Source organism: Somniosus microcephalus, unplaced genomic scaffold (assembly GCF_052327205.1).
Source record: "Somniosus microcephalus isolate GS21.2 unplaced genomic scaffold, FLI_Smic_1.0 scaffold13, whole genome shotgun sequence".
Classification (NCBI taxonomy): domain Eukaryota; kingdom Metazoa; phylum Chordata; class Chondrichthyes; order Squaliformes; family Somniosidae; genus Somniosus; species Somniosus microcephalus.
This window is the reverse complement of record NW_028225200.1, coordinates 973593-991959: the sequence shown is the minus strand read 5'-3', so window position 1 is coordinate 991959 and position 18367 is coordinate 973593. Positions and strand designations below refer to the sequence as shown.

The following is an 18367-nucleotide window of genomic DNA, read 5'->3' as shown; positions in this document are numbered from 1 at the left end:
CTCTCCAAGTGCTCACACTTCCATGCCACTGCAGAGCCCTCGGTCAGACCCCTGCCGGAGTCCACACCCAACGGAGATAGAGGTCTCAACCCCTGCACAGCCGCAGGAGCAGCAGACTGCTGGTGAGCCCTCACAGGCTCGCCACCCCAGAGGATGCCTGCCAAAGGTGTTGAGACAGGAGCAGCAGGAAAGTGAGCAAGGGGCCTCCACATCTGCTGAAGCCACAGGGGAACCACTACATAGGAGCACGCGTAAGAGGAAAATAAAGCACAAATAGTCACAAGGGTAATCACTTGGGTGAAATGCTGTGTATTTTGTGGAAATGCCATCAGTTGTGTGTTTTTCATAAAAATTCTGAAGGCAACTTCTGCAGTTGAGGCATGTGTCATTTCGCGAATGGGGCTGGAGGTCCTCTAATGCCAAGAGGGGAAGGAAAAAAAGGCCTACCATGCTTCTGGTAGATGTTTCAGTTGAGGAAGCGCTGAGTGAAGCTGGCGAGAGGGGTCTCGCAGGAGGTCGCACTGGAGATGGGTGTCAGGCTCCAAACTTCCACAGGTGTGGTTATGCCTTCTAAAAGCTCCCCCAGAGCTGAGACAACAAAGTCCTGCCACCTGCAAATGATGACTGATCAAATATCCTCTTTAATGTTGGACCTGCAGTTGATAGTCAACAAGCCAATAGTGTTAACGCCAGGTTTCACAGGCGTCATCCCCACCAGGCGCGTTTTATGTGGGAAAAGGGTTAAACAGGCAAGGGCCTGTTAAAATGGGATTATAAAGGCCAATCAGTGCTGTTTAAGGGCCCTAAAGACCAGTCCCGCCTGTTGCAGGCGGGGCTGATTCAGGTCAAACAGACACACCTAGGTTAAAATGGCGTGGAGGCAGGAACCAGGCGGGGGGGGTCACGACCCCCAGGTTTTGCGATTTTAACCCCCCGCACGCCTAAAAGCCCGCCTCACGGCCCAATGAAAATCGAGGCCAGAATGTCCACAGCGCCTGATCTGCACTCAAGGCCTCCATAATCAGCACCTGTGAAGAGACTCGCGGTCACTCGACCAGGAAACACCAAGACTGGTTCGATGAGAATGATCAGAAGATCCAGGAGCTAATAAGCTGCAAGGCATTCCTGATCTGGAAACAGTAACAAAACTCGAGAGAAAGGAAGCAGCTCTACAGACGCCTGATGGCCGAGGTCCAACAAAAAACTCGCGCCCTAAAGAACAGATGGTGGGTGGAGAAAGCACATGAGATCCAGCAACTAGCCGACAACCACGGCGTGTTTGGATTCTTTAGCGCAGTCAAGACCATCTACGGCCCAAGCGCCCAAGGTCTTATCCCACTGCAGGCCAAGAACGGAGGTACTCATCAAGGACAGGGAAACAGTCAGTGCCCGCTGGAAGGAGCACTTCAAAGATCTCCTTAACTGAGATGCTGTCTCTGACGTGAGTGTCCTCAACTCCATCCCACAGCATGCTACCCGCCACCATCTCAAAAGGCCATCTGACAACTGAAGAACAACAAGGCCTCAGGAGCAGATGGAATCCCTGCGAAGGCATTAAAGCATGGTGGCGAAGCACTACTGGCGTGAATTCATGAACTAATTTCTCTTATCTGGATGGAGGAGAGCATGCCAGGGAATCTCAGAGATGCCGAAATCATGACCATCTTCAAGAAAAGTGACAAGTCCAATTGGGGAAATTACAGAGGAGTTTCCCTGTTCTCTGCCACAGGGAAAGTCATCGCAAGAATCCTCCTCAATCACCTTCTCCCAGTGGCTGAAGAGCTCCTCTCAGAGTTGCAATGCAGATTCCACCCACTAAGGGGCACAATGGACATGATCTTCACTGCACCCCAAATACAAGAGAAATGCAGGGAACAGCACCAACTGCTGTACATGGCATTTTTGACCTCACAAAGGTCTTCCACACTGTCAACCTTGAGGGATTATGGAGTGTCCTCCTCAAATTCAGCTGCTTTCAAAAGTTTGCCACCATCCTCCAACTGCTTCACAACAACATGCAAGCTGTGATCCTGACCAATGGATCCACCACAGACCCAATTTACATCCAGACCATGGTCAAGCAAGGCTGTGTCATTGCACCAACGCTCTTCTCGATTTTCCTTGCTGCAGTGCTCCATTTCACCCTCAGTAAGCTCCCCGCTAGAGTGGAGCTAATCTACAGAACAAATGGGAAATTTTTCAACCTCCGTCACCTCCAGTCCAGATCCACAGTTGTCCCATCCTCTGTCATCGAATTATAGTATGCAGACGATGCTTGCGTCTGCGCTCACTCGGCGGTCAAACTCCAAACCATCGTCAACACCGTCACAGAAAAGTACAAGAGCATGTGCCACACATCAAACATCCATAAGACAAAGGTCCTCTACCAACCTGTCCCCACGATTATTAAAATCCATGACAAGGCCTTGGACAACGTGGACCACTTTCCATACCTCGGGAGACTACAGTCAACAAGGGCAGACGTCGATGATGAAGCCCAACACCGCCTTCAGTGTGCCAGTGCAGCCTTCGGTCACCTGAGGAAGAGAGTGTTTGAAGACCAGGATCTCATAGCCGGCACCAAGCTCATGCTCTACAGAGCAGCAGTGATACCCGCCCTGCTATATAGAAACATAGAAACATAAAAGATAGGAGCAGGAGTAGGCCATTCGGCCCTTCGAGCCTGCTCCGCCATTCAATGTGATCATGGCTGATCATCCAAATTCAGTACCCTGTTCCTGCCTTCTCCCCATATCCCTTGATCCCTTTAGCCTTAAGAAATATATCCAACTCTTTCTTGAATATATTTAATGAACTGGCCTCCACCGCCCCCTGTGGCAGAGAATTCCACAGGTTCACCACTCTCTGGGTGAAGAAATACCTCCTTATTTCAGTCCTAAATGGCTTACCCCTTATCCTTAGCCTATGACCCCTGGTTCTGGACTCCCCGGCCATCAGAAACATCCTTCCTGCATCTAGTCTGTCCAGGCCTGACAGAATTTTATAGGTTTCGATGAGATCCCCTCTCAATCTTCTAAACTCCAGTGAGTATAAGCACAATCGACACAATCTCTCCTCATACGTCATTCCTGCCATCCCAGGTATCAGCTTGGTGAATCTTCGCTGCACTCCTTCCATGGCAAGAACGTCCTTCCTCAGGTAAGGCGACCAAAACTGCACACAATACTCAAGGTGCGGTCTCACCAAGGCCCTGTACAACTGCAGCAAGACATCCTTGTTCCTGTACTCGAACCCTCTTGCTACGAAGGCCAACATACCATTTGCCTTCTTAACCGCCTGCTGCACCTGCATGCTTACCTTCAGCGACTGGTGTACAAGAACACCCAGGTCTCTTTGCACTTCCCCTTCTCCCAATCTATTACCATTCAAATAATAATCTGCCTTCCTGTTTTTGCCACCAAAGTGGATAACCTCACATTTATCCACATTATAGTGCATTTGCCATGTTTCTGCCCAATCACCCAACCTGTCCAAATTGTACTGGAGTTTCACGACATCCTCCTCACAGCATACCCTCCCACCCATGTACAGCAGGCACCTCAAAGCACTGGAGAGGTACCACCAACGCTGCCTCCACAAGATCCTGCATATCCATTGGCAGGATGGGCGCACCAACATCAGTGTTCTTGCTCAGGCCAACATCCCCAGCATCGAAGCTCTGACCATGCTCGATCCGCTCCGATGGACGGGCCACATCGTCCACATGCCCGATACGAGACTCCCAAAACAAGCGCTCTACTCGGAGCTCCGGCACGGCAAGAGAGCCCCAGGTGGGCAGAGGATACGCTTCAAGGACACCCTCAAAGCCTCCTTGAAAAAGTACAACATCCCCACTGACACCTGGGAATAAATTGGTCAGGTGAGCAGAACAGTGGCAAATGGAATTCAATCCGGAGAAGTGTGAGGTAATGCATTTGGGGAGGGCTAACAAGGAAAGTGAATACACATTAAATGGTAGGACACTGAGTGTTGTAGAGGAACAGAGGGACCTTGGAGTGCATGTCCACAGATCCCTGAAGGTAGCAGGCCAGGTAGCTAAGGTGGTTCAGAAGGCATACGGAATACTTGCCTTTATTCGCCGAGGCATAGAATACAAGAGCAGGGGGTTTATGCTTCAACTGTATAAAACACTAGTTAGGCCGCAGCTAGAGAACAGTTTGCAGTTCTGGTCACCACGCAGCACAGTGGCATAGTGGTTAGCACTGTTGCCTCACAGCGCCAGGGACCCGATTGATGTGCCTCAATAAATCCGAGACTCGATGTTAGCGAAACAAAACAAGGCTTTTATTGACTTAGAAGGTAACACACAGAGGAGAATGTATCTTCCATCAGAGGTCTGCCGTACTGGATGTGCTGCAGGCTGGGCCAGCTTACATAGGAGCCAGGTATGGGCGGAGCCCTACACACAGTACAATACAATGGAAATGAAACTGAAACCAACCACAGTCACAGGCAGAGAAATACTGATGAGTGATGAATGGAATATTTCATCACATTCACCCCTTCTATAGATTTAGTCTGTTCGGGGGTTTGATAGTCCTCTGCGACCGACGTGGCTGTTGTGGTGCCGCGGGTGTCAGCTGGGTGTCCCCGGTGGCCTCCTGGGTCTCTGCCGGGGGTGCTGCCAGGGTTGTTGAAGGGGTAGTTGGTGGGGGTACCGTTGGTCGATGTTCTTCCAGGGGTGATGAAAGAGTAGTGGGTGGGTAAGAGTTGCTGTGGTCGTTGTTGCTGCTGTTGTCGTGGTTGTTGTCGTTACCAGCTGGGGCAACGTCTTTTATGGACACGGTGTCCTCCCTTCCGTCGGCGTGCCAGACATACGCGTATTGGGGGTTGGCATGGAGTAGGTGCACTGACTCCACGAGAGGGTCCGTCTTGTGGCCCCTCACATGCCTTCGCACGAATACCGGACCTGGGGTGGAGAGCCATGACGACATGGATACGCCTGAGGTGGATTTCCGGGGAAAGACAAACATTTGCTCATGAGGCGTGGCATTAGTGGCAGTACACAATAGCGACCATATCGAATGGAGCACATCTGGGAGGACTTCCTGCCAGCGGGAGATAGGGAGGTCTTTGGTCCTTAGAGCTAGAGTGACTGCTTTCCATACTGTCCCGTTCTCTCGCTCCACTTGACCGTTACCCCGGGGGTTGTAGCTGGTGGTACGGCTCGTGGCGATCCCCCTGGACAGTATGTACTGGCGTAGCTCTTCACTCATGAAGGACGCCCCCCTATCCGTATGGATGTAGCTCGGCATACCGAACAGGCAGAACAGGCTGTTGAGGCATTTAATGACCGTGGCGCTGGTCATGTCTGGGCAGGGGAAGGCGAATGGGAAACGAGAGTATTCGTCCACAATGTTCAGGAAGTAAACATTGCGGTCGACGGACGGGAGGGGGCCCTTGAAATCTAAGCTGAGCCGCTCAAAGGGCCGTGTAGCTTTGATTAAGTGGGCTCTATCTGGGCGGTAGAACCGAGGCTTGCACTCAGCGCAAGTGCGACAGTTCCTGGTCAGGGACCGAACTTCCTCAATCGAGTAGGGTAAGTTGCGGGACTTTATGAAGTGGAACAGCCGCGTGACCCCTGGGTGGCAGAGGTCATTGTGGAGGGTCTGTAGCCGATCCCCGGTGGCGCTGGCACACATCCCTCATGAGAGGGCGTCGGGGGATTCGTTAAGGGCCCCTGGCCGGTAAATGATGTCATAATCGAAGGTGGAGAGCTTGATCCACCACCTAAGAATCTTATCATTTTTAATCTTTCCCCTCTGTTTATTATTGAACATAAACGCTACCGACCGCTGGTCAGTAAGTAGGGTGAAGCGTTTGCCGGCTAGGTAGTGGCGCCAGTGGCGCACTGCCTCCACGATGGCTTGGGCCTCCTTTTCTACGGAGGAGTGTCTGATCTCGGGCCCTTGGAGGGTCCTCGAGAAGAAAGCTACGGGCCGCCCCGCCTGGTTGAGGGTGGCCGCCAAGGCAAAGTCAGACGCATCACTTTCCACTTGAAAGGAAGTGTTCTCGTCCACTGCCTGTAGCGTGGCCCGCTCAATATCCTGCTTAATGCTTTTGAAGGCGGCATGGGCCTCAGCAGAGAGTGGAAAAGAGGATGCTTTCAAGAGGGGGCGGGCTTTGTCGGAGTAGTTGGGGACCCATTGGGAATAATAAGAAAATAACCCCAGAAACCTTTTCAGGGCTTTGGGAATGTTGGGCAGGGGCAGCTCCCGTAGGGGGTGCAATCGGTCGGGGTCTGGTCCGATTTCCCCATTCTCCACCACGCTGCCTAGTATGCAGAGGCGTGTGGTGTTGTAGACGCACTTGTCCTCGTTGTAGGTGAGGTTGAGTTTTTGTGCGGTTTTCAGGAACCTCTCGAGGTTCGAGTCGTGATCCTGCTGGTTGTGACCGCAGATGGTGACGTTGTCGAGGTAGGGGAAGGTTGCCTGCAAGTGGTGGTCATCGACCATGTGGTCCATCTCCCTCTGGAAGACCGAGACCCCATTCGTCACCCCAAAGGGGGCTCTGAGGAATTGGTAGAGGCGTCCGTTCACCTCGAAGGCGGTGTATGGGCGGTCCTCTGGTCTGATAGGGAGCTGGTGGTATGCTGACTTGAGGTCGATGGTGGAGAACACCCGGTATTGGGCGATTTGGTTCACCATTTCTGATATGCGGGGTAGCGGGTAGGCGTCTAGTTGGGTGTACCTGTTGATCGTTTGGCTATAGTCGATCACCATCCGTTTCTTCTCGCTACCCCTTACCACCACCACTTGGGCGCACCACGGGCTATTGCTGCATTCAATAATGCGCTCTTTCAGGAGCCTGTCTACCTCGGTCGCGATAAACCGCCTGTCCTCCCAGCTGTACCTCCTGCTTTTGGTCGCTATTGGCCGGCAGTTAGGGGTAAGGTTCGCGAATAGCGAAGGCGGCTTTACCTTCAGGGTAGCCAGACCGCACACTGTGAGGGGCAGCTGGGACCCACCGTAATTGAGCGTGATGCTTTGGTGGTAGCACTGGAAATCCAGGCCCAAGATCACGCTCGCACATAGATTCTTCATGATTAATACTTTAAAATTATCGTATACAGTTCGGTTAACGGACAATTGTACTGTGCAGTAACCCATAATGGTCGATGTCTGGGTTTTATCAGCCATAGAGATGGTACCCCGAGTAGGGACCACCTTTAGGGAGAGTTGTTGTACCAGTTCAGGGTGGATAAAACTCTCCGTGCTTCCACTGTCAATTAAACATTTAACCCTGCACCCGTTTACCTCGATGTCCACCATTGATTTGGATAGCGGGTGCGGCCTGGTCTGGTCCACTGTGACCGATGCCACTGTAGGGCCCTGATCGAGACAAGATGGTGTCCACGCTGTCTGCTCACAAGATGGCGGACCCCACGAGGTCGGGCAAGATGGCGTCCAAGATGGCTGCTCCCACGGCGCACACGCGGCGGTGGCGGGTTTTCCGGCGGGGTTCCCTCTGCACACGTTCCCGAAGTGCCCCTTCTTACCGCACTTAAAGCAGGTGGTGCCTTTCGCCGGGCACAGGTTTCTGGTGTGCTTCGGCTGCCCGCAGAAGTAGCAGTTGGGTCCCCGACGCATCGCGGCTGTCGTAGGGCTTCTGGGGGGAGAGCGGGGCACCGACGGTGTCGGGCTGCCGGGCGGGGAAGATGCCTTCCAAGATGGCGGTGCCCTTGGTGCACACGTGGCGGCGTGGACGGCGTGGGCTGAAGAGTAGGCATCCGAGTTTCTCTGGGCCACATCCAGGGATCGTGCTGTGTCCGCAGCCTGTTTCAGGTCGAATCCCGCTTTTTCCAGCAGTCTCTGCCGGATGTAAGTGGAGCTGAGGCCTGTGATAAAGGCATCGCGAACAAGCTCGTCAGTGTACACTGCGGCTTTTACATCTTGGCACTTGCAGTCTTTGCCAAGCGTTTTCAGGGTGCCTAGGAACTCCTCCACCGATTCCCCAGGTCGCTGTGCGCGAGTAGCGAGCAGATGCCTAGCATACACCTCATTTGTAGGCTGCTGGTAATGCGCCTTTAAGATGTCGCAGGCGGCCGGGTACGTGTCGGCGTCTTGGATGAGGGGGTAAACCCGGTGGCTTACCCAATTCCGCAGAATTCTGAGTTTCATACTCGCAGCGTCCGTAGCGCCTTTGACGGCTGCGGAATTGTCCAGGAAGAATTCCATACACATAAACCAGTGTCCGAAGCGTGCCGATGCGTCCGAAGCATGCTGGTCCAAATCCAAACGTTCGGGTTTCAAGAGTTGATCCATTGTGTTGAAAATTAAGTCAATAAAATTGATGTGCCTCAATAAATCCGAGACTCAATGTTAGCGAAACAAAACAAGGCTTTTATTGACTTAGAAGGTAACACACAGAGGAGAATGTATCTTCCATCCAGAGGTCTGCCGTACTGGATGTGCTGCAGGCTGGGCCAGCTTACATAGGAGCCAGGTATGGGCAGAGCCCTACACACAGTACAATACAATGGAAATGAAACTGAAACCAACCACAGTCACAGGCAGAGAAATACTGATGAGTGATGAATGGAATATTTCATCACACCGGGTTCGAATCCGGCCTCGGGTGACTGTCTGTGTGGAGTTTGTACATTCTCCCCATGTTTGCGTGGGTTTCCTCCGGGTGCTCCGGTTTCCTCCCACAGTCCCAAGATGTGCGGGTTAGGATGATTGGCTATGATAAATTGACCCTTAGTGTTAGGGGGATTAAGTACGTGGGGTTACGGGGATAGGGTGGGATATGTGTTGGTGTAGGGGTTACGGGGATCGGGTGGGATATGTGTCGGTGCAGGCTCGATGGGCCGAAATGGCCTCTATCTGCACTGTGGGGTTTCTGTGATTCTGTGATTCTGTGATTACAAGAAAGATGTGATTGCACTAGAGAGGGTACAGAGGAGATTTACAAGGATGTTGCCGGGAGTAGAGAATCTTAGCTCTGAGGAAAGATTGGATGAGCTGGGGTTGTTTTCCTTGGAACAGAGGAGGCTGAGGGGAGACCTTATTGAGATGTATAAAATTATGAGGGGTCTGGATAGAGTGGACAGGAAGGACCTATTTCCCTTAGCAGAGGGGTCAACAACCAGGCAGCATAGATTTAATGTAATTGGTTGGAGGTTTAGAGGGGATTTAAGGGGAAATGTCTTCACCCAGAGGGTGGTTGGTGTCTGGAACTCACTGCCTGAAAGGGTGGCAAAGGCAGAAATGCTCACCACATTAAAAAGCGCTTGGATGTGCACTTGAAGTGCCGTAATCTACCAGGCTATTGACCACGAGCTAGAAAGTGGGATTAGGCTGGGTAACTCTTTGTCAGCTGGCCCGGACACAATGGGCTGAAATGGCTTCCTTCCGTGCTGTAAATTTCTATGATTCTATTTCTATGATTCTATGTATGTGTGGTCCTGTGTCTCTCTCTCTCTGTCTGAATTTGTTGTTCAGTCTCTGTCTGTCTCTGTCAGTCTTTCACTCTCCGCCTGTGCTCTGCCTGTCGGAGTCTGTCTCAGTTGATCTGTCTGGCTCTGTATGTCTATTTACATCTGTTTGCCTCTGTCTGTCTCTGTCTCTCTCTCTCTGTCTGGCTCTGTTTGTCTATATGTCTCCCTCTGCCTGTCCTTGTTGCTGTCTCTGTGTCTCAGTCTGGCTGTGCCCCTGTCTGTCTGTGTTTCTGTCTATCTCTTTGTCTGACCATATAAAACTGTCTGGCTGTCGGACTCTCTCTGTCCATCTCTGTCTCTTTTTCTGTCCATCTGTCTCATTCTGTCTATGCGTCTGTGTCTCTATCTGTCCCTCTCTCTCTGTTAGTTTCTGTCACTGTCTTTGTCTCTGTCCATCTGTTTCCCTGTCTATGTCATTCTGTCTCTGTCTGTCTGTTTCTTTCTCTGCCTACCTCTGTATGTTTCTTTGCCTCTCTGTTTGTTTGTCTGTCTCTGTTTGTTTGTCTGTATCTGCCTGCCTCTCTGTCTATGTCTCTCTGTCTGTCTCTCTGTTTCTCTCTGTCTGTCTTTATCTGTTCGACTATATCTCTGTCTCGCTCTCTCTCTCTCTGGTTCTCTCTCTCTGTTGTCCCTGTCTGTCTGAGTCAGGCCCTGCCTATCTTTCTGTCACTGCATATCTGACCCTGGCTGTCTGTCCATGTCTGTGTGTCTGTTTCTGTTGGTCTGCCTCTGTATGTCTGTGTCTCTGTCTGTCTATCTCCCCCTGTCTGCCTCTCGCTGCCCCTCTCTATCTGGCTCTGTCTGTCTTTGTGTCTCTATCTGTTTGTCTCTGTTGCTGTCTGTCTGTCTCTATCTGTCTATGTCTCCATCTGAATGTGTCTCCTTCACCTATCTGTATCTGTCTGTCAGTTTCTCCATCTGAATATGTGTCTCTGTGTTTGTTTCTCTGTCTATGTCTGTCTGTCTCGGTCTCTGTGTTGGTCTGTCTGTCTCTGCCCCTCTCTTTGGCTTTGTCTGTCTTTGACTTTCACTCTGTCAGTTTCTGTCGCTGTCTTTGTCTGCTGTCTGCCTGTCTGTCTGTGACTGTCTCGATTTCTGTCTGTCTCTGTCTCCCTCTCTCCAGCTCTTTCTATCTTTGTCTCTCTCTCTCTCTCTGTCAGTTTCTGTTGCTGAATGTATCGCTGTCCGTCTGTGTCCCTCTCTCTGTTTGTCTGTCTGTCTGTTTCTCTGTGTCTACCTCTGTCTGGCTCTGTCTGTCTGAGTCTATTCCTCTTTTTACTTCTCTATCTCTGTCTGCCGTTCTCACTGTATGCATCTGTCTCTCTATATATATCCATCTGGCTATCCCTGTCTGTCTGTCCCTGCCTGTCTGTCTCTGTCTCTTTGTTTGGCTCTGTCTGTCTCTAACTCACTGCCTGTATTATTTTAATTTGTTTATGGGATCTGGGCGTCGTTGGCAAGGCCAGCATTTATAGCCCATCCCTAATTGCCCTTGAGAAGGTGGTGGTGAGCTGCCTTCTTGAACCGCTTCAGTCTGTGTGGTGGAAGTGCTCCCACAGTGCTGTTAGGGAGGGAGTTCCAGGATTTTGACCCAGCGACGATGACGGATCTGTGATATACTTCTAAGTCAGGATGGTGTGTGACTTGGAGGGTGTGGTAAACCACTGTATTGTATATTGCCACCTCTGGGTGGCGCTGTGTATGGAGGCATGCCTCAGCTGACTCCACCCACCACTGTGTGGGTTTCGTTCAGACTTGTTCAGTCACTCACGAAGAAGCATGGTCTCTTCTTAGCTAATAAAAGCCTTATTCATCTCTTCTTTCGACTCATCATCTCTTCTTCGACTCATCACCTTTTATGAAGTAATTGATAAGCGTATCAATTTTATTAGCTAAAAGTTAAATGGCGACACCTGAGGAGCAACAACAGCAACGGATACAGCAGACATTGCTGAGAGCCCTCAGACCACCACGCCTGGACCTCGACCCTCAAGATGTGGGTGCATCAGCCAAGTTTGAACACTGGCTGAGCTGCTTTGAATCCTTCCTCGCAATCTCACAGGTTACAGAGGAGGATCACAAACTGAAAATTTTGACCGCCCAGGTGAGCCATCAAGTATATATGCTAATCCGGGACTCTAATACGTATGTGGCGGCCCTCGAGCTACTAAAAGGGCAATATACGCGCCCAGTGAACACAATTTACGCCCGACACCTCTTGGGATCCCGCAGGCAGCAACCGGGAGAATCGGTAGGGGCATTTGCACGGGCGCTACTGGCACTCTGCAGAGACTGCGATTGTAAAGCGGTAACGGCTGTGGAGCACGCGCAGGGACTCGCCTGTGATGCCTTCGTCAGGGGCCTCCAGTCAGACCACACCCGGCAGAGACTGCTAGAAAGCAAGGAACCCGACCTGAAGACGGCCATTGCCCTTGCGCTCTCGTTAGAGGAGGCCCACCGAAACCTCGAGGCATACCCCCGTAACGGCGCCGAGACATGGCAATCGAAACCGTGGGACACGGGACCGCCGCCCCCGGCACCAACCGCTGCAGCGACCCAACCGAGACAGCAGCCTCCGGTAAGAACTGCTTCGATGCCCAGTAACCAGGCCCAAAAATGCTATTTCTGTGGCCAGTTAAAACATCCCAGAGCGCACTGCCCAGCTAAGACAGCTACCTGCTCGGGCTGCGGGAAGAAAGGCCATTACGCTAACGCCTGCAAGGGGAAGCCAGCCAGCAGCGCAGCGTGCGGGCCGTGGGAGCAGCCATCTTATCCGCCATTTTGTGTACCCCCGGCCGCATGGCATCCGCCGCCATCGTATCCAACGCACTCAACCGCCATTTCGTCACCGGAACCGACCACCGTCTCGGCGGATGACTATAGTGACTCACTAAGCCACATACTGGCCTCCGTGACGCTGGATCAAGGCCACCCTCACCATCTATCCAGCTCCATGATGGATATCGCGGTAAACGGCCGCGCCACCAGTTGCCTGATCGACAGCGGGAGCACAGAGAGTTTCGTCCACCCCGACACGGTACGTAGCCACTCCCTCACGATTCTGCCAACGCACCATCGCATTTCTATGGCGTCCAAGTCCCAGTCAATGGACATCAGCGGCTACTGTGTGGTGACCCTGTCAGTAGGGGGCACTGAATATCAAAAATTTAAACTGCTAGTCCTGCCCCGTCTTTGCGCTGCCGTTCTGCTAGGGTTGGATTTTCAGTGCCACCTTAAGAGTGTCACACTAGCATACGGTGGACCCCTCCCCCCACTCACAGTCTGCAACCAACAACTTTTAAATCGCCCGCTGCAAACCACCTGCAGCCTTTCCACATTAAAAGTCCCCCCCCCTCCCCTGTTCGCTAACCTCACCCGCGACTGTAAACCCATCGCTACCAAAAGCAGGCGGTACAGTGCCGGGGACAGAGCTTTTATCAGCTCTGAGGTGGAGCGGCTCTTGAAGGAGGGCATTATCGAAGGTAGCACTAGCCCCTGGCGAGCCCAGGTTGTAGTCGTTAAAACCACTGCAAAACGCCGCATGGTAATCGACTACAGCCAAACCATAAACCGGTACACCCAGCTGGACGCGTACCCCCTCCCTCGCATATCTGATATGGTCAATCAGATTGCGCAATACAAAGTATTCTCCACCATCGACCTTAAGTCAGCGTACCACCAGCTGCCCATCCGCCATGAGGACCGCCAGTATACTGCCTTCGAGGCAAACGGCCGCCTCTACCACTTCCTTAGGGTCCCCTTCGGCGTCACCAACGGGGTTTCGGTCTTCCAAAGGGAGATGGACCGAATGGTTGACCAGAACGCGCTGCGGGCAACCTTCCCCTATTTGGATAACGTCACCATCTGCGGCCACGACCAGCAGGACCACGACGTTAATCTAGCAAATTTCCTCCGTACGGCCCAACGGCTGAACCTAACGTACAATAAGGAAAAATGTATGTTTCACACCAAGCGCCTGGCCATCCTCGGCTGCGTGGTGGAGAACGGAGTCATCGGGCCCGACCCCGACAGAATGCGCCCCCTAATGGAGCTACCCCTTCCCCACTGCCAAAAAGCACTGAAGAGATGCCTGGGGTTTTTCTCCTACTACGCCCAGTGGGTGCCCCTCTATGCAGACAAAGCCAGGCCCCTCATCAAAGCCACCTCCTTCCCCCTGACACCAGAGGCGTGTGCAGCCTTCACTCTTATCAAGAACGATATCGCGAAGGCCGCAATGCACGCGGTGGATGAGTCCATCCCCTTCCAAGTGGAGAGCGATGCCTCCGACTTCGCCCTAGCCGCGACCCTTAACCAGGCGGGCAGACCCGTGGCCTTTTTCTCAAGGACCCTCCAGGGCCCCGAGACGAGACACTCCTCCGTCGAAAAGGAGGCCCAGGCTATTGTAGAAGCGGTGCGTCACTGGAGGCATTACCTGGCCGGGAAACGATTTACCCTGCTCACTGACCAGCGTTCAGTAGCTTTTATGTTTAATAATAAGCAGAGGGGTAAAATCAAGAACGACAAGATCTTGAGGTGGAGAATCGAACTCTCCACCTACAATTATGATATCTTGTATCGGCCAGGGAAACTCAATGAGCCCCCAGATGCCCTATCACATGGTACATGCGCCAACGCGCAGAGTGATAGGCTGCAGTCCCTCCACAATGACCTCTGCCACCCGGGGGTCACCAGGTTTTTCCATTTTATCAAATCCCGTAACCTGCCCTACTCCATCGAGGAGGTCAGGACCATGACCAAGAGCTGCCAAATCTGCGCCGAGTGCAAACCGCACTTCTATAGGCCGGACAGAGCAAGCCTGATCAAGGCCACCCGCCCCTTCGAACGCCTGAGCGTCGATTTTAAAGGGCCCCTCCCCTCCGCTGACCGCAATGTGTACTTCCTCAACATAGTTGATGAGTACTCCCGTTTCCCCTTTGCCATCCCTTGCCCAGACATGACCAGTACCACGGTCATCAAGTGTCTGAATGACATCTTCGCTCTGTTCGGGTTCCCCAGCTATATACATAGCGACAGGGGCTCATCGTTCATGAGCGACGAACTTCGGCAGTACCTGCTAACAAGAGGTATCGCCACGAGCAGGACCACCAGTTACAACCCCCGGGGGAACGGCCAGGTGGAAAGGGAGAACGCGACGGTTTGGAAGGCAGTCCTCTTAGCACTAAAATCTAAGGGCCTTCCGACCTCCCGCTGGCAGGAGGTCCTCCCTGCAGCGCTTCACTCCATTCGGTCACTGCTTTGTACTGCCACTAATGCGACCCCTCATGAGAAAATGTTCGTTTTCCCCCGGAAGTCTACATCGGGAACCTCGCTACCGGCATGGTTGACTTCTCCTGGGCCCGTCCTACTGCGGAGGCACGTGAGGACGCATAAAACGGACCCCCTGGTCGAGCGGGTGCACCTCCTACACGCCAACCCCCAGTATGCCTGGGTGACATACCCAGACGGGCGGGAGGACACGGTCTCCATACGAGATCTCGCACCCTCGGGTACCCCTGAATTACCACCGTTATCCCCCTTACCACCGTTATCCCCCTTACCACTGTTATCCCCCACCACCCCTCCCAACCCAACCCCTGCAGACGGCATGCCAAAGCCCCAGGAATCTTCGCCAACCACCCAGACACCAGACCCGACGTCGGATGCTGCAACACCACCGCCGCCACCACGACGATCAGGACGTCAGACAAGGCCTCCTGATAGACTTAACTTGTAGTACCCTTCACCCCGCCGGACTTCACATTAAACAAGGGGTGAATGTGGTAAACCACTGTATTGTATATTGCCACCTCTGGGTGGCGCTGTGTATGGAGGCATGCCTCAGTTGACTCCACCCACCACTGTGTGGGTTTCGTTCAGACTTGTTCAGTCACTCACGAAGAAGCATGGTCTCTTCTTAGCTAATAAAAGCCTTATTCATCTCTTCTTTCGACTCATCATCTCTTCTTCGACTCATCACCTTTTATGAAGTAATTGATAAGCGTATCAGAGGGGAACTTGGATGTGGTGGTGTTCCCATGCATCTGCTGCCCTTGTCCTTTTAGGTGGAAGAGGTCGCGGGTTTGGGAGGTGCTGCCGAAGAAGCCTTGGCAAGTTGCTGCAGTGCATCTCGTAGATGGTACACACTGCAGCCACGGTACACCAGTGGTGGAGGGAGTGAATGTTTAAGGTGGTCGATGGGGTGCCAATCAAGCGGGCTGCTTTATCCTGGATGGTGTCGAGCTTCTTGAGTGTTGTTGGAGCTGCACTCATCCAGGCAAGTAGAGAGTATTCCATCACACTCCTGACTTGTGCCTTGTAGATGGTGGAAAGGATTTGGGGAGTCAGGAGGTGAGACACTCGCAGCAGAATACCTAGCCTCTGACCTGCTCTTGTTGCCACAGTATTTATTTGGCTGGTCCATTTAAGTTTCTGGTCAATGGTGACCCCCCAGGATATTGATGGTGGGGATTCAGCGATGGTAATGCCGTTGAATGTCAAGGGGCGCTGGTCATTGATGAAGCAGCTGAAGATGGTTGTGCCTAGGACACTGCCCTGAGGAAATCCTGCAGCGATGTACTGTGCCTGAAATAATTGACCTCCATCAACCACAACCATCTTCCTTTGTGCTAGTTATGGCTCCAGCCAGTGGAGAGTTTTCCCCCTGATTCCCATTAGCTTCAATTTTGCTAGGGCTCCTTGATGTCACACTTGGTGAAATTCTGTCACTCTCACCTCACCTCTGGAATTCAGCTCTTCCATCCATGTTTGGACCAAGGATGTAATGAGGTCTGGAACCGAGTGAACCTGGTGGAACCTGAACTGTTCATTGGTGAGCAGCTTATTGGTGAGTAAGTGTCGCTTGATAGCACTGTCGATGACACCTTCCATCACTTTGCTGATGATTGAGAGTAGACTGATGGGCCGGTAATTGGTTGGATTGTATTTGTCTTGCTTTGTGTGGACCTGACATTTCTGGGCAGGTTTCCACATTGTCGGGTAGATGCAAGTGTTGTAGCTGTACTGGAACAGCTTGGCTAGAGTCGCGTCTAGTTCTGGAGTACAAGTTTTCAGCACGACAGCCGGAATGTTGTCAGGGCCAATGACCTTTGCTGTATCCAGTGCGCTCAGCCGTTTCTTCATATCACGTGGAGCGAAGCAAATTGGCTGAAGACTAGCTTCTGTGATGGTGAGGACCTCATAGAAACATAGAAACATAGAAGATAGGAGCAGGAGTAGGCCATTCGGCCCCTCGAGCCTGCTCCGCCATTTAATGAGATCATGGCTGATCATCCAAATTCAGTACCCTGTCCCTGCTTTCTCCCCATATCCCTTGATCCCTTTAGCCTTAAGAAATATATCTAACTGCTTCTTGAATATATTGAATAAGTTGGCCTCAACTGCCTTCTGTGGTAGATAATTCCACAGGTTCACCACTCTCTGGGTGAAGAAATTACTCCTCATCTCAGTCATAAATGGCTTACCCCTTATCGATAGACTGTGACCCCTGGTTCTGGACTCCCCTACCATCGGAAAGATCCTTCCAGCATCAGTCTGTCTAGTCCTGATAGAACTTTATAAGTTTCGATGAGATCCCCTCTCATTCTTCTAAACTCTACCGAATATAAGCCTAATTGACACAATCTCTCTTCATACATCATTCCTGCCATCCCAGGTATCAGTCTGGTGAATCTTTGCTGCACTCCCTCCATGGCAAGAACCTCCTTCCTCAGATAAGGCGACCAAAACTGCACACAATACTCAAGCTGTGGTCTCACCAAGGCCCTGTACAACTGCAGCAAGACATCCTTGTTCCTGTACTCGAATCCTCTCGCTATGAAGGCCAACATACCATTTGCCTTCTTAACCGCCTGCTGCACCTGCATGCTTACCTTCAGCAACTGGTGGTCAAGGACAACCAGGTCTCTTTGCAGTTCCCCTTCTCCCAATAGTAATCTGCCTTCCTGTTTTTGCCACCAAAGTGGATAACCTCGCATTTATCCACATTATACTGCATCTGCCATGCATCTGCCCAATCACCCAACCTGTCCAAATCATACTGGAGTTTCTCGGCATTCTCCTCACAGCACACACGCCAACCCAGCTTTGTGTCGTCTGCAAACTTGGAGATATCACATCTAGTTCCCTCGTCTAGATCATTAATATATATTGTGAATAGCTGGGGTCCTAGCACCGATCCCTGCAGTACCCCACTAGTCACTGCCTGCCACTTGGAAAAAGACCCGTTTATTTCAACTCTTTGCTTCCTGTCTGCCAACCAGGTCTTTATCCAAGTCAGTACATTTCCCCCAATCACATGTGCTTTAACTTTGCACACCAAGCTCTTATGCGGGACCTTATCAAAAGTCTTCTGAAAGTCCAAATACACTACATCCACTGGTTCTCCCTTTTCTATTCTACCAGTTACATCCTCAACAAATTTCAGTAGATTAGTCAAGCACGATTTACCTTTTGTAAATCCATGTTGACTTTGTCCGATCCTGTCACTGTTTTCCAAGTGCTCTGCTATTACATCATTTAAAATGGACTCTAGCATTTTCCCCACTACCGATGTCAGGCTTACCAGTCTATAATCCCCCATTTTCTCTCTACCACCTTTTTTAAGTAGTGGGGTAACATTAGCTACACTCCAATCCATGGGAACTGTTCCAGAGTCTATAGAATTTTGGAAGACGACCAGCAATGCATCTACTATTTCTAGGGCCACTTCCTTAAGTACCCTAGGTTGTAGATTATCAGTCCTTGGGGATTTATCGGCCTTCAATGTCGTCAATTTCCCTAACACCATTTCCCTACAAATACTGATTTCATTCAATTCCTCCCTCTCATTAGACCCTACGTCCCCCGACATCTCCGGAAGGTTATTTGTGTCCTCCTTTATGTATT

General features: G+C 51.7%; 1 pseudogene; it reads left to right on the top strand.

Moving 5' to 3' along the window:
• LOC147083941 (uncharacterized) overlaps positions 1-18367 on the top strand; it is a 186133-nt pseudogene that overhangs the window by 63007 nt on the left and 104759 nt on the right.